At 39.3% G+C, this 14,768-nt stretch overlaps 1 pseudogene; it reads right to left on the bottom strand.

Annotated features, from left to right (window-relative positions):
- Positions 1-10,534: 10,534 nt before the first annotated feature.
- On the bottom strand, positions 10,535-11,517 carry LOC136166375 (olfactory receptor 7E24-like; annotated as a pseudogene).
- Between the last annotated feature and the right edge of the window lie 3,251 nt (positions 11,518-14,768).

Raw genomic sequence — 14,768 nt, 5'->3', positions numbered from 1 at the left:
AGTAATGTCTCTGCTTTTTAATATGCTGTCTAGGTTGGCCTTAGCTTTTCTTCTAAGGACCAACCATCTTTTAATTTCATGGCTGCAGTCACCATCTGCAGTGATTTTGGAGCCCAGAAAAATAAAGTCTGTCACTTTTTCCATTGTTTCCCCATCTATTTGCCATGAAGTGGTGGGACCAGATTCCATGATCTTAGTTTCCTGAATGTTGAGCTTTAGGCCCACTTTTTCACTCTCCTCTTTCACTTTCATCAAGAGGCTCTTTAGTTTTTCTTCACTTTCTACCATAAGGGTGGTATCATCTGAATATCTGAGCTTATTGATATTTCTCCCAGCAATCTTAATTCCAGTTTGTGCTTCCTCCAGCCCAGCATTTCTTGCATATAAGTTAAATAAGCAGGGTGACAATATACAGCCTTGACGTACTCCTTCTCCTATTTGGAACCAGTCTGTTGTTCCATGCCCAGTTCTAACTGTTGCTTCCTGACCTGCAAATAGGTTTCTCAAGGGGCAGGTCAGGTAGTCTGGTATTCCCATCTCTTGAAGAATTTTCCACAGTGTGTTGTCATCCACACAGTCAAAGGCTTTGGCATAGTCAACAAAGCAGAAGGAGATGTTTTTCTGGAACTCTCTTGCTTTTTCTATGATCCAACAGATGTTGGCAATTTGATCTCTGGTTCCTCTCTGCTTTGTCTAAATCCAGCTTGAATATCTGGAAGTTCACAGTCCATGTACTCTTGAAGTCTGGTTTGGAGAATTTTGAGCATTATTTTGCTAGCATGAGATGAATGCAATTGTGCAGTAGTTTGAGGGTTCTTTGGCATTGCCTTTCTTTGGGACTGGAATGAAAACTGACTTTTTCCAGCCCTGTGGCCACTGCTGAGTTTTCCAAATTTGCTGGCATACTGAGTGCAGCACTTTCACAGCATTGTCTTTTAGGATTTGAAATAGCTCAACTGGAATTCCATCACTTCTACTAGCTTTGCTCGTAGTGATGCTTCCTAAAGTCCATTTGACTTTGCATTCCAGGATGTCTGGCTCTACATGAGTGATTATACCATCTGGGTCGTGAAGATTATCTGGGTCGTGATTATCTGGGTGATTATCTGATTGTCTGGGTCATGAAGATCTTTTTTTATAGTTCTGTGTATTCTTGGCATCTCTTCTTATATCTTCTGCTTCTGTTAGGTCCATACCATTTTTGTCCTTTATTATTCACCTGTCAATGAGTAAACAATAATAAAATTTAAGAACTCTCTTGAAATTTTGATTCATGGTGATGTTTGGCAAAAACCATCACAACATTGTAAAGTAATTATCCTCCAATTATAGTAAATGAATTAATATTCTCCAGGTCATTTCATGTTGTCAGAAATGGCAGGATATCCTTCTTTTTATGGCTGAGTAAAGGTCCATCTGGTCAAGGCTATGGTTTTTCTAGTGGTCATAATGGATGTGAGAGTTGGACTGTGAAGAAAGCTGAGTGCTGAAAATTGTTGCTTTTGAACTGTAGTGTTGGAGAAAACTCTTTTTTTTAATTTTTAATTTTTTTTATTAGTTGGAGGCTAATTACTTCACAACATTTCAGTGGAAGACTCTTGAGAGTCCGTTGGACTGCAAGGAGACCCAACCAGTCCATCCTAAAGGAGATCAGAGCTGGGTGTTCATTGGAAGGACTGATGCTAAAGCCTAAACTCCAGTATTTTGGCCACCTCATGTGAAGAGTTAACTCATTGGAAAAGACCCTGATGCTGGGAGGGATTGGGGACAGGGGGCGAAGGGGACGACAGAGGATGAGATGGCTGGATGGCATCACCGACTAAATGGGCATGAGTTTGAGTAAACTCCGGGAGTTGGTGATGGACAGGGAGGCCTGGCCTGCTGCGATTCATGGGGTCACAAAGAGTCAGACATGACTGAGTGACCGAAATGAACTGAACTGAAGTGAATATCCCATTGTTTATATATACACCCAACATCTTTGACCTATTCATCTTCAATAGACACGCTTTCACTATTCAGGTAATACGATGATACAAGGGAATGCAAATGTCTCTTAGAGGTTCTGATTTCATTTCTTTGGCACCTACGCTGAAGTGGGTTGCTAGATCCTATGGTAATTCTATTTCAATTAGTTGCAGCTTTTAATTTCTTTAAGGAACCTCCATTCTGTTTTCTGTAATGGCTCTTTCATTATTCATTCCCACCAACCAAGTATAAGTGTTCTCATAACAGTGAGCAGGGAGCAGGGAGTCTCTGCCAGGACTAACGGGGTGAGTGACATGATGGTTTGGGTTGGCAGAGGTATTGCCCACATACCTTGCATCTGGAAGCAGTCTCTCCAAAATGACTGACTTCAAACATGATTTTATCATTCTTTAATTCATGATCTGGTTGCTGTTGCTTAGTCCCTAAGTTGTGTCCAACTCTTTGTGAGCCAAGGACTGTAGACCACCAGGATCCTCTGTCCATGTGATTTCCCAGGCTAGATGACTGCAGCCGGTTGCCATTTCCTTCTCCAGGGGATCTTCATGACCCGGGACTGGAACCTGAGTCTCCTGCATTGGCAGGCGGATCCTATTACCACTGAGCCACCAAGAAAGCCCCATGAACTGGTACATGTGGCATAAAATATTTCACTTCTTTCCTCTTATTAAAATAACAGTAATGTGTGTACATTTAATTGGAGATAAACTATGAAGATGTACTCAAGCAGGAAATATAAAACTTATAATTCAGAGCCCAACACCTAGGAAGCCTTCAATAACAGCACACGATGGTATGGTTCATGTCATCCTCGTCATGCTCGTCCTCATCCTCATCACTGATCCCTTAATGAACTGAAGTGTTAGAGGGAAGAGGGACAGAGGATGAGATGGTTGGATGGTATCATCGACTCAATGGACATGAGTTTGAGTAAAGTCTGGGAGATGGTGAAGGACAGGGAAGCCTGGCTTGCTGCAGTCCATGGGGTTGCAAAGAGTCGGACACAACTGAACGACTGAACCACAACTGAACAAGGGGAAAGTTTACAGAGGTGCATTTGCTTCTCTAGTGGGAGGGATGCTAGCCAGAGCCAGGCCATTGAGGGTGAAAGCAGAACTCCAAATGAGAGGTCTCACATTTCAACCAGAGCTAAGAATATGAGCTTCAAAGCGTTTTATTACAAAACAGTATAGATTGCTCCTAACATCCCCTTCACCATCCCTGTCTCCCTAGCACTTACTGGTCTGAGCTGCATCTCTGCTGGAGCATGACCAAGGAACCAAGTTCCTTACTTCCAAATTGCAGGATCTTAACGTAAAATCAGACATTTCCCCCTCAATTTTGCCACTCAATGTGTGATTTTGATATGTTGAAATCCATTGTATCAATTATTAAATCTATGTAGTAAGAGGTCTAGACCAATGATGTGATACACTTTCCATTTTCAGAGTTAACAATTGTCTCTAAAGATAATGTACTTTCATCTCTTTACTTTAGTAAAGTTGATGAGAGGAAGTATACAATGGAATGAAAACCAGGAGTTGAGATCAATGAAAGCATCTCAGGTCCTGCTCACCACACATGCCTCATCTTCTATAAGGACTTTGTGCTCCAAACCCTTCAATAGTCACCTCTTGCCCATCTGCTTTGCAGCATATTCCTAGATTCACTGTGCCAACATGATTTCAGCAAAAATTCCCTGGAAACAAACTAGAAATGGGCGGACCTTCCTCTCCACTAGGTACTTCTGCAGACCCCACTCTATAGCTTCAGGTCATGCAGTTTCAAGTTGACCACTGTTTTTTGATATACTAGGAGAACCCCTCCATCAGCATCAGGAAAACATGTAGCTGCTCCATGAACAGATGTAACAAGTTTCCACATGACATATTCCACATGTTTCTGTTTTCTGCTAATTCGAATGGAATCCACTCAAACCAGGGTATATTTTCTCTTGGTTTCCTCGTGGTCTCAGCTCTTGAACACTTTAATAAAATGTGGATTTGGCTTATCCATTTTTGCTAGTGGATAAAGTGGGATGTGTGTGGAGAGTGGTGGGATGTAACCTTCTCAGTCCTGTTTGTGTAATCTTCCTGACAGAGAGCACCCTTCTGATGAATGCAGAGGTTGATTTGTCATTAAGTGATATGAAAAAACTTTAAACCAAGTCAAATTGGATATGGAGAGAAGAATGTTATTTACCTGTGTGTGAATAAGTGACAGGGTATTTTTAAGAGAGAGCACATGGCAGATATGCACAGGTGGATATGAGAAGGAGAGACTGGGTTTGGGGCATTTAAATAACTTGTGGTTATTGTTGTCTAGTCACTAAGTCATGTCCAATTCTGCAACACCATGGGCTGTAGCCTATCAGGCTCCTCTTTCCATAGGATTTCCCAGGCAAGAATACTGGAGTGGGTTACCATTCCCTTCTCCAGGGGATCTTCTCAACCCAGAAGTCAAATCTCTGCCTCCTGCATTGGCAGGTGGGTTTCTTATCACTGAACCATCAGGGAAGCCCATCTTTTAAAAATTTATTATATTTATTTATTTTAATTGCTTGATAATTGCTTTACAATATTGTTTTGATTTCTGCCATACATCTACATGAATTAGCCATTGGTGTACATATATCCCCTCCACTGTGAACCTCCCTCCCACCTCCCATCCTTTTCCACCCCTCTAGGTTGTTATAGAGCCCCAGTTTAAGTCACACAGCACATTTCCATTAGGGATCTATATTGCATATGGTAGTGTATCTGCTTCCATACTACTCTCTCTAAGCCCATCTTTTAAACTAGAGTACTTTAAACTCCATGTGATTAAAAACAGTTGGAAAGCATAAGAATTTGTTTTTTGCTGGTTCACAAGTTAATGAATTCCAGGAGCTGACGCTTCAGATGAAATATACTACCTGAGAAAGCTTTTAGCTGAAACACAATACTGGCCTATTAACAAGGTGAATATGATAGTGTACATTTCTTGATCCATTACGGTGTCCAAACACTGTTCTGATAAGTACTTGTGAGTCCCTCATCTTAACCACTCTCTCAGTTAAGAAATTTTGTTGAAACTCTCCTACAGAAGAGGAAGCTGGAGAGACGTTTTGTATCACACACACAGTCACAGTGTGTAATATGAGGCAGAACGTGAGTTGCAAGATGCTCACATACATTTTGGAGTAGGAAATGGCAACCCACTCCAGTATTCTTGCCTGGAGAATCCCATGGATAGGGGAGCAGTGGGGGATAGGGATAGGTGGGGTACAGTCCATGGGGTCGCATAGAATTGGACATGACTGGGCACTCGCACACACACATAAATGTAAATACATTGCTAGGAGGAGGTGAAGATGTGGGAGTAAGAGGACACTGGGCTCAGCTCCCTGCAGGAAAACAACACAAATGCATCTACATGGGGAATCGTTCTCACTGAAAACACCTGGACACTGTCAGAGAGACTCTTCTACCAAGACTGTAAAGAGTGAACCACACGATAAAAAAACAAGAAAGGAATGTATATGTGTGAATAACTGAGTCACTTTGCTGTACAGCAGAGATGTGCACAACATTACAAACCAACTATACTTCAATCATTAAAAAAAAATTAAAAGAAAACAGAATGACTCACATGGAATTGGGTAGGAAAGGAGAGTGACTTGATGCCCTCAGGAGTGGACACAGAACAGGAGGGAGTACAATGGGCTAGGTTAACCTCTATGAGAAGTAAGGATGAGAGAATACACCATATATTGGACACCCTGGCCTGAGGTCCAACATTAGGAAGACAAATCTCCACCTCACACCTGTTGGACTGCTTACGATTAAAAAGACAAAAAGTAACAAGTGCTGGCAAAAATGTGTAGAAAACTGAATCCTCATGCACTGCTGATGGGACTGTACAAGCACCATGGACAATAGTGTGGAGGTTCCTCAAAAATGTTAAATAGAATTGCGATATGTGACAATGATCCCACTTCTGGGTGTGTGTCCATAGGAGATGACATAACTCTCTCAAAGAGATGACTGCATGGCCATGGTTCATGTCCAGTACCTGTCACAAGACCAAAAAATGAAACCAACCTAGTGTCACAGATGAATAAGGGATAAAGAAAATGTGATATACATTCAGTACATACCATGGAATATTATTCGGTTATGAGAAAGAAGCAAATCCTGTCATTTACTACAATATGGACGAAATTTGAGGGCATCATGATAACAAATAAGTCATACTGTGAAAGGCATATAATGTATTATTTCCCTTATATATGGAATATAAATTTCTATGGTCTCATAGAAACAGAGTGTATTTTCTTGCCTTTGACCAATTGTGTATATTGTGAAAAAATATTTCATGAATGTTGCAGAACATCTAGGATTAGTATCCAGGTGTGTGCTTTCTATTATAATAACTTTGGGTTTAAAGTTTCCTTTTGTGTATGTTGTTAGAAACTGTTCGTTTCATTCTTTTACAAGTGGTTGACCAGTTTTCCCAGCACCACTTGTTAAAGAGGTTGTCTTTTTTCCATTGTATATCCTTGCCTCTTTTGTCAAAGGTAAGGTGTCCATAGGTTCGTGGATTTATCTCTGGGCTTTCTATTCTGCTCCATTGATCTATATGTCTGTCTTTGTGCCGGTACCATACTGTCTTGATGACTGTGGCTTTGTAGTAGAGTCTGAAGTCAGGCAGGTTGATTCCTCCAGTTCCATTCTTCTTTCTCAAGATTACTTTGGCTATTCAAGGTTTTTTTGTATTTCCGTACAAATTGTGAAATTATTTGTTCTAGTTCTGTGAAAAATACCGTTGGTAGCTTGATAGGGATTGCATTGAATCTATAGATTGCTTTGGGTAGAATAGCCATTTTGACAATATTGATTCTTCCAATCCATGAACACGGTATGTTTCTCCATCTGTTTGTGTCCTCTTTGATTTCTTTCATCAGTGTTTTATAGTTTTCTATGTATAGGTCTTTTGTTTCTTTAGGTAGATATACTCCTAAGTATTTTATTCTTTTTGTTGCAACATTGAATGGTATTGTTTCATTAATTTCTCTTTCTGTTTTTCATTGTTAGTATATAGAAATGCAAGGGATTTCTGTGTGTTAATTTTATATCCTGCAACTTTACTATATTCATTGATTAGCTCTAGTAATTTTCTGCTAGAGTCTTTAGGGTTTTCTATGTAGAGGATCATGTCATCTGCAAACAGCGAGAGTTTCACTTCTTCTTTTCCTATCTGGATTCCTTTTACTTCTTTTTCTGCTCTGATTGCTGTGGCCAACACTTCCAAAACTATGTTGAATAGTAGTGGTGAGAGTGGATATCCTTGTCTTGTTCCTGATTTTAGGGGAAATGCTTTCAATTTTTCACCATTGAGGGTGATGCTTGCTGTGGGTTTGTCATATATAGCTTTTATTATGTTGAGGTATGTTCCTTCTATTCCTGCTTTCTGGAGAGTTTTAATCATAAATGGATGTTGAATTTTGTCAAACGCTTTTTCTGCAACTATTAAGATAATCATATGGTTTTTATCTTTCATTTTGTTACATGATTGATTTGCGGATATTAAAGAATCCTTGCATTCCTGGGATAAAGCCCACTTGGTCATGATATATGATCTTTTTAATATTTTGTTGAATTCTGTTTGCTAGAATTTTGTTAAGGATTTTTGCATCTATGTTCATCAGTGATATTGGCCTGTAGTTTTCTTTTTTTGTGGCATCTTTGCCTAGTTTTGGAATTAGGGTGATGGTGGCCTCATAGAATGAGTTTGGAAGTTTACCTTCTTCTGCAATTTCCTGGAAAATTTTGAGTAAGATAGGTGTTAGCTCTTCTCTAAATTTTTGGTAAAATTCAGCTGTGAAGCCATCTGGTCCTGGGCTTTTGTTTGCTGGAAGATTTCTGATTACAGTTTCTATTTCCTTGCTTGTGATGGGTCTGTTAAGATCTTCTATTTCTTTCTGGTTCAATTTTGGAAAGTTATACTTTTCTAAGAATTTGCCCATTTCTTCCAAGTTGTCCATTTTATTGGCATAGAGCTTCTGGTGTTAGTCTCTTATGATCCGTTGTGTTTCAGTGTTGTCCTTATTTAACTTCTATGCAGAGTATACCATGTGAAATGCCAGGCTGGATGAAGCACAAGCTGGAATCAACATTGCCGGGAGGAATGTTAATAACCTCAGATATACAGATGACACCACTCTTACAGCAGAAAGCGAAGAGGAACTAAAGAGCCTCTTGATGAAAATGAAAGAGGAGAGTGAAAAAGCTGGCTTAAAACCCAACATTCAAAAAATGAAGATCATGGCATCTGGTCCCATCACATCATGGAAAATAGATGGGGAAACAATGGAAACCGTGATAGAGTTTATTTTCTTGGGCTCCAAAATCACTGCAGATGGTGACTGAAGCCATGAAATTAAAAGACGCTTCCTCTTTGGAAGAAGAGCTGTGACAAACCTAGACAGCATATTAAGAAGTAGAAACATACTTTGCTGACAAAGGTCCATATAGTCCAAAAGCTATGTTTTTCCAGTAGCCATGTATGGCTGTGAGAGTTGGACCATAAAGAAAGATGAGCGCCAAAGAATTGATGCTTTTGAACTGTGGCGTTGGAGAAGATTCTTGAGAGTCCCTTGGACAGCAAGGATATAAAACCAGTCAATCCTAAAGGAAATCAGTCCTGACTATTCTTTGGAAGGACTGATGCTGAAGTTAAAACGGCAATACTTGGGCCACCCGATGTGAAGAACTGACTCATTTGAAAAGACCCAGATGCTGGGAAAGATTCAAGGCAGGAGGAAAAGGGGACAACAAAGGATGAGACGGTTGGATGGCATCACTGACTAAATGGACATGAGTTTGAGCAAGTTCCGGGTGTTGGTGATGGACACGGAATCTTGGCATGCTGCAGTCCATGGAGTTGCAAAGAGTCAGACACGACTGAGCAACTGAACTAAGCTGAAACTGGGAGTTGGCTTAAAAGATACTGAAAGACTAACAGGAGAAAAACAACAAAGCAGTAACATAGCATTCATGGGTGAAGAAAGATTGTACTCCACCAAGGGCTTGAGGAGTATAAAATGAACAGTTGAGCGTTTAAGGTAAAGAGAATCTTACTGACCACTATGGAATGTATGTAAGATGAACTCAAGATAGAAAATACAGCAGTTATTTCAAGAGTCACACTCCAAAGCAGTGTATACAAGTATGAGTTTGGAGCAGAGATAATAGCTTCATAAACAACACATAAGCCATAGAGACCAAACTCTATGGTGTAGAGAGGCTATACGTGAGGAATCATTATCAACAATAATGGGGAAACCATGTTGCCTGTTTGGCTTCTCAAGTCGTGCAGTGGTAAACAACCTGCCTTCCAATTCAAGAGATGCAGATTCCATCTTTGGGTCAGGAAGATCCCCTGGAGAAAGAAACAGCAACTCCAGTATTCTTGACTGAAAAATATCATGGACAGAAGCGCCTGGCAGGCTACAGTCCATGGGATCACTAAAGAGTCATGTGCAACTTACCGACTGAACATGCACACAGGCAACTTGCCTATTACTACAGTAGGCTCTTCACATCTTCCCCCATGAGCTCAGATCTCCTTAGGATATGGGGCATTTGTCCAAGAAGAGTTAGGACCCATGACATAAAGGTCACATTTGACTGAAAGATCTGACTTAGTTCTCAAGAAGTTTAGTTCTCAAGAACTTCTCAACCTTGGCCACACAGCAGAACCAGCTTCAGTGTGTTTAAAAGTCCTCAAGCTGGGACTTCTCTGGTGGTCCAGAGGCTTAGATTCTGCCTTTGAATGTAGGAAGCATAACTTCAATCCCTGGTCTGGGAATTAAGACCCGACAAGCTGCATGTTATGACCAAAAATAAATAAACAAAATAAAGTAATTTAAAAAAATCCTCAGTTCAGGACAACCTAAGTCTAACATTGTGAAGTATTTATCCTCCTTCAAAATAAGTAATAAATTTAAAAATAAATAAATAAGAATAAAATAAATAGACTCTTTGGCAGTGAGTCTCAGTTGACAGTCTTTAAAAAATTTTTTTATTGTAGTATAGTTGAATTACAATGTTGCAAAATAGTCAGTATTTGTAAGCCCCCCAGATTATTTTGTTAAAAGCCAAGGCTGAGAAGTCATAACATGTATCCTCACACATATATCCTGCACACATAGACTTAAAACATAGTAATTAGCTGGAAAATAAACAATAGTTTTAGAAAAAAAATGTACTATTTAAATCTGTAAATAATGGAGTTGTTCATCTTTCTAGTATGTGGGTCACCACAATAAACTAGAGACTCCTCCTTGGGTATAATAAAATTCAGTCACAGTAATTCTGACATCTACAGAATCAAAGAAGACCTTCCCAGCCCCATCAAAAGCATATCTAAAAAAGCAATATTCAGGTGGAAAACAAGGAGAGGCAAGAAGGCCCTAAGAGCTACAACTGGTGTTATGAGGGAGGTAGAATTTTCAGATCTCGATGCTAATTTTACTACATTTTCCAACCTACACTTCAAATGGAGGTTAGATTGTTTTGTTGAGGAATCTGCACAAGGCCCTTTTGATGTCTCGATTCCTCAGGCTGTAGATGAAGGGGTTCAGCATGGGGGTGACCACAGTGTACACCACTGAGGCCAGTGCATCCTTCCTGGGAGATTGTGAGATGGCTGAGCTGAGGTACACACCAAGGCCTGTTCCATAAAATAAGCAAACAACTGTCAGGTGAGAACCACAGGTGGAGAAGGCTTTATACCTCCCACCTGAAGATGAGGCTCTAAGAATGGAGGAAATAATTTTATAGTAAGAGTAAAAGATCCCTGAGAAAGGGAGAAAAGCAAAAATGGCACCAATAAAATATATGACTATATTTTTGGTGAAAATGTTACAACAAGCAAGCTTGAGGAGCAGAGAAGGGTCACAGAAGAAATTAGAAATTTCCACATCTTGGAAGCAGGTAAGTTGCAGCACAATCAGATTGTGTACCTGGGAGTCCACAAAGCTTCCCACAAAAGACACCAAAACTAAGGAGTAACAGAGGCGTGGGTTCATGATGACTGGGTAGTGCAGTGGGTGACAGATGGCCACAAACCTGTCATAGGACATCACAGACAGCAGCATTCCATCCATACATCCAAAAAGGATAAAAATAGACATCTGTGTCAGGCAGCCAACATAGGAGATGACTCTACCATGAGTTTGGATGTTCACAATCATCTTGGGGACTGTGGTGGAGATGAAGCCAATGTCAGTCAAGGAGAGGTTGGAGAGGAAGAAGTACATGGGGGTGTGGAGGTGGGGATCAGAGGTGACAGCCAGGATGATGAGCAGGTTCCCTAGCATGGTGACCAGGTACGTGGACAGAAACAGGACACAGAGCAAAGGCTGCAGTTCTGGATCATCTGAGAGTCCCAGGAGGAAGAATTCTGAGACACTTGTTAGATTTCCAGTTCTGTGTAGCTTGGACAACTTTGGAAGAAGAAAAGAGGACTGGAAAAATATAAATACATAAATGGTCACACAGTACTGTGCCCGTATTTTGGACTCAAGCAATTCATTTATCAGATTATACACCCCAGTTCCTTCAGCAATATTTCTCAGTGTGACAAATTCTATTTTCTTAGAATTGTTTACTATTGGTTTCTGTGTTATTCACTTCTGTCTATACTCTCTTACATTATAAAGCTTTATGAAAAGTGAAAGAGAGGAAGGATATTAGAGGTAATATATCATGGTCTCAGTTAAATACAGCCTACTTCTTTAGACATAGTACAGAATGAGAGTCCCTTTCCCTTCTAAGAAAGCATGTTAAAATGCAAATATAAAGAAGTTAAGTCATTTATATAAATCTATTTTATTAAAATACAATTCTAGATATTTCCTCCACTTAGAATATTTATAAATCTCTATGAAATGCAGAGGTATGTCATCTGGGTTCTAAATGAAAGGTGAATGTTCATAATCAGAACTCATTTTACATGATATTCAGAATTTATCATCCTTTGGTTTTCTGTCTTCCCTCCCTTATGAAATAAGGGATTACTCAAGTATCAGAATTTTCTCTTAGAAGTCATTTAGTATATATATTTTTCATATATTTGACTTTGGTGGACTTCAAATTTTGATTAATATTGTTTAGTTAAGTGTACATGATCTAATGCATTGTTGACTATAAAGATGGTGTTTGAGTATACAGCACTGCTAAAGATTACACAATAATGAAATTTAAGAAATTCTCTTGAAATTTTTTATCTTAAACAGGGTTACTTCTTTCAATACTATCTCATTTAAATGTTTGATGGGTGAGACCCTTTACCTTTGGAGGGTCTATTCTGTACTGGCAGAAAAATAACACTTCATTGATTTTATTTTCTTCAGTTTACTGAAGTGATTGAAAAAATTTCCTATATTTGAATTGTGCCACCTGAAGCTCTCTAAAATACATACAAAATGATGATTTAATACAACACACATTGGGAATGAATACCATAGTCAAGTCAAATAATGTATGTGGCACCTCACATAGTTTGTGTGTGTGTGTGTGTGTGTGTGTGTGTGTGTGTGTGTGTAGTAGCAGTTACGCAGATCTCTCTTAGCAGAATTCAAGAACACAATCAGAATTATTAGCTATAGTTATCAGGTTGCATATCAGATCCCCAAACTTACTCATTTTGTAACAAAAGTTTGTACATTTTGACCACTATTTCCTCACCTTTTCTACCACCAATCCTCACAACAAGAGTTTGATTTTCTTAGCTTCCACACAGAACTGAGATCATAGTGGATTTGACTTTCTATGGCTGGTGTATATAGTTTAATAAGCATGGTATTGTCCAGGTTCATCCATGTTGTCAAAAATGGCAGGATTTTCTTCTTTCAGTGGCTAGATAATACCCCATTGTTTTTATATACTCATCTCATTTTCTTTACCTATTCATCTGTCAACAGATATGTATCCGTATTTTCACTATTTCAAATAATATTGCAAAGACAAGGGAATGCAAACATCCACTTTTGAGGTTCTGATTTTATTTCTTTGACCAGTACACTGAAGTGGGGTTGCTGGTTTCTAGTCCTATTTCAATTTGTTGCAGTTTAAACATTTTTAATTTAATTTAAATATTTTCTCTAACGAAGGTACCAATATTCATTCCCACCAACCTTGTGCAAGAGTTCCCTTATCTCCACTTCCTCACCAGCATATGTTTTCTTTTTACTGTTTTTAATAGCCATCCTAACAGTCATGAGGTGATCTTTGATCTAGGTTTGGACTTGTGTTTCCAATATTAAGTGATGTTGAGTACCTTTTTATATACCTGTTAGTCTTGTTCTCCTGATTGTAAACACTTCAGAGCCAGACACCTATAATGTTATGATGTTCTGATAACATCATAACAGTACATGATGTGATGGTTGATGTCACATTCTTCATCCTTGTCCTCGTCCTCATCCTCATCACTACTCTCATAGTGAACTGAAGTGTTCAGGGGGAAGGTTACAGAGTCCATTAGCTGCTCTGGTGGGAGGGATGGCAGCCAGAGTCAGAACCAGTGGTGGTGGAAGCAGAACTCTGAATGAGAGTTCTCACACCCCAGTCAAATCCTAGAATGTAGATTTTAAGTGCTCTATTTGAAAACTGAGCAGATCGGTGCCCTCCAGATTTCTCTACCAAGTAAAACTTCATGTTTGTTCCTCTTGTGAAGGGAATAATGCCCCCAACAGTTTGTCATTTAATCATTGTCTCCCTCAGTACTTACGGGGCTGGGCTGCATTTCTGCTGGAGCATGACCAAGGAACACAGACTCACTGCCCTTCTCCTGCCTGGTGTGTGATTAAGTCTCAGGGTCCCTCCTCAGGTTGAGCAAGAAGGATGGAGACACAGGCGTGGACTCACAGTATTAGAACAGGCAAATTAATTAGTTAGAGGCACTGGCCAATTATTTACAATGGTATCACCTTAGGGCTCAATGCCCAAGACTCATCATTAGTAAGCTGGTCCACATTATCCCAATCTCTGGAGACTTGATAATATTAACAGAACAGGAAAGAAGAAAAATGAATGTCCTAGGAAGGATCTGGGCCCCTCTTCTCCTCAGGAGGAAATTCACCTTGTACTTTTACTTATTGCTTCTAACTTGCAGGTACTTAACATAAAATTCAGACTCCCCCTCCCCCAATTTAACCACTCAATGTATTATTTTGATGTCTGCAAATCAATAGTATCAATCATGAAATCTATGTAGCATTAGGTCTATACCAAGACTGTGATATACTTTCCATTTTCATAGTTAATATTTGTCTCTAAGAACAGCTTCTCTTTTTTTTGGGTAATTTTAATGAATTCACATGGGGTCACAAGAGTCAGACATGATTTAGCAACTAAACCACCGCCAAACCAATGAGTATTCAGTTTTAAGTTTTTTTCTCTATTGATATTGGCATATGGCTTTATCCCAGGGATGCAAGTGCTCTTCAATATTTGCAAATCAATCAATGTAATACACCACATTAACAAATTGAAAGATAAAAACCATATGATTATCTCAATATATGCAGAGAAAGTCTTTGATAAAATTCAACATCCATTTATGATAAAAACCCTCCAGAAAGCAGGAATAGAAGGAACATACCTCAACATAATAAAAGCTATATATGACAAACCCACAGCAAACATTATCCTCAATGGTGAAAAATTAAAAGCATTTTCCCTAAAGTCAGGAACAAGACATGGGTGCCCACTCTCACCACTATTCAACATAGT

Source organism: Muntiacus reevesi, chromosome 1, assembly GCF_963930625.1.
Source record: "Muntiacus reevesi chromosome 1, mMunRee1.1, whole genome shotgun sequence".
NCBI classification, from domain to species: domain Eukaryota; kingdom Metazoa; phylum Chordata; class Mammalia; order Artiodactyla; family Cervidae; genus Muntiacus; species Muntiacus reevesi.
Note: the sequence above shows the minus strand (reverse complement) of the source record. Positions and strands in the feature narration are given on the sequence as shown.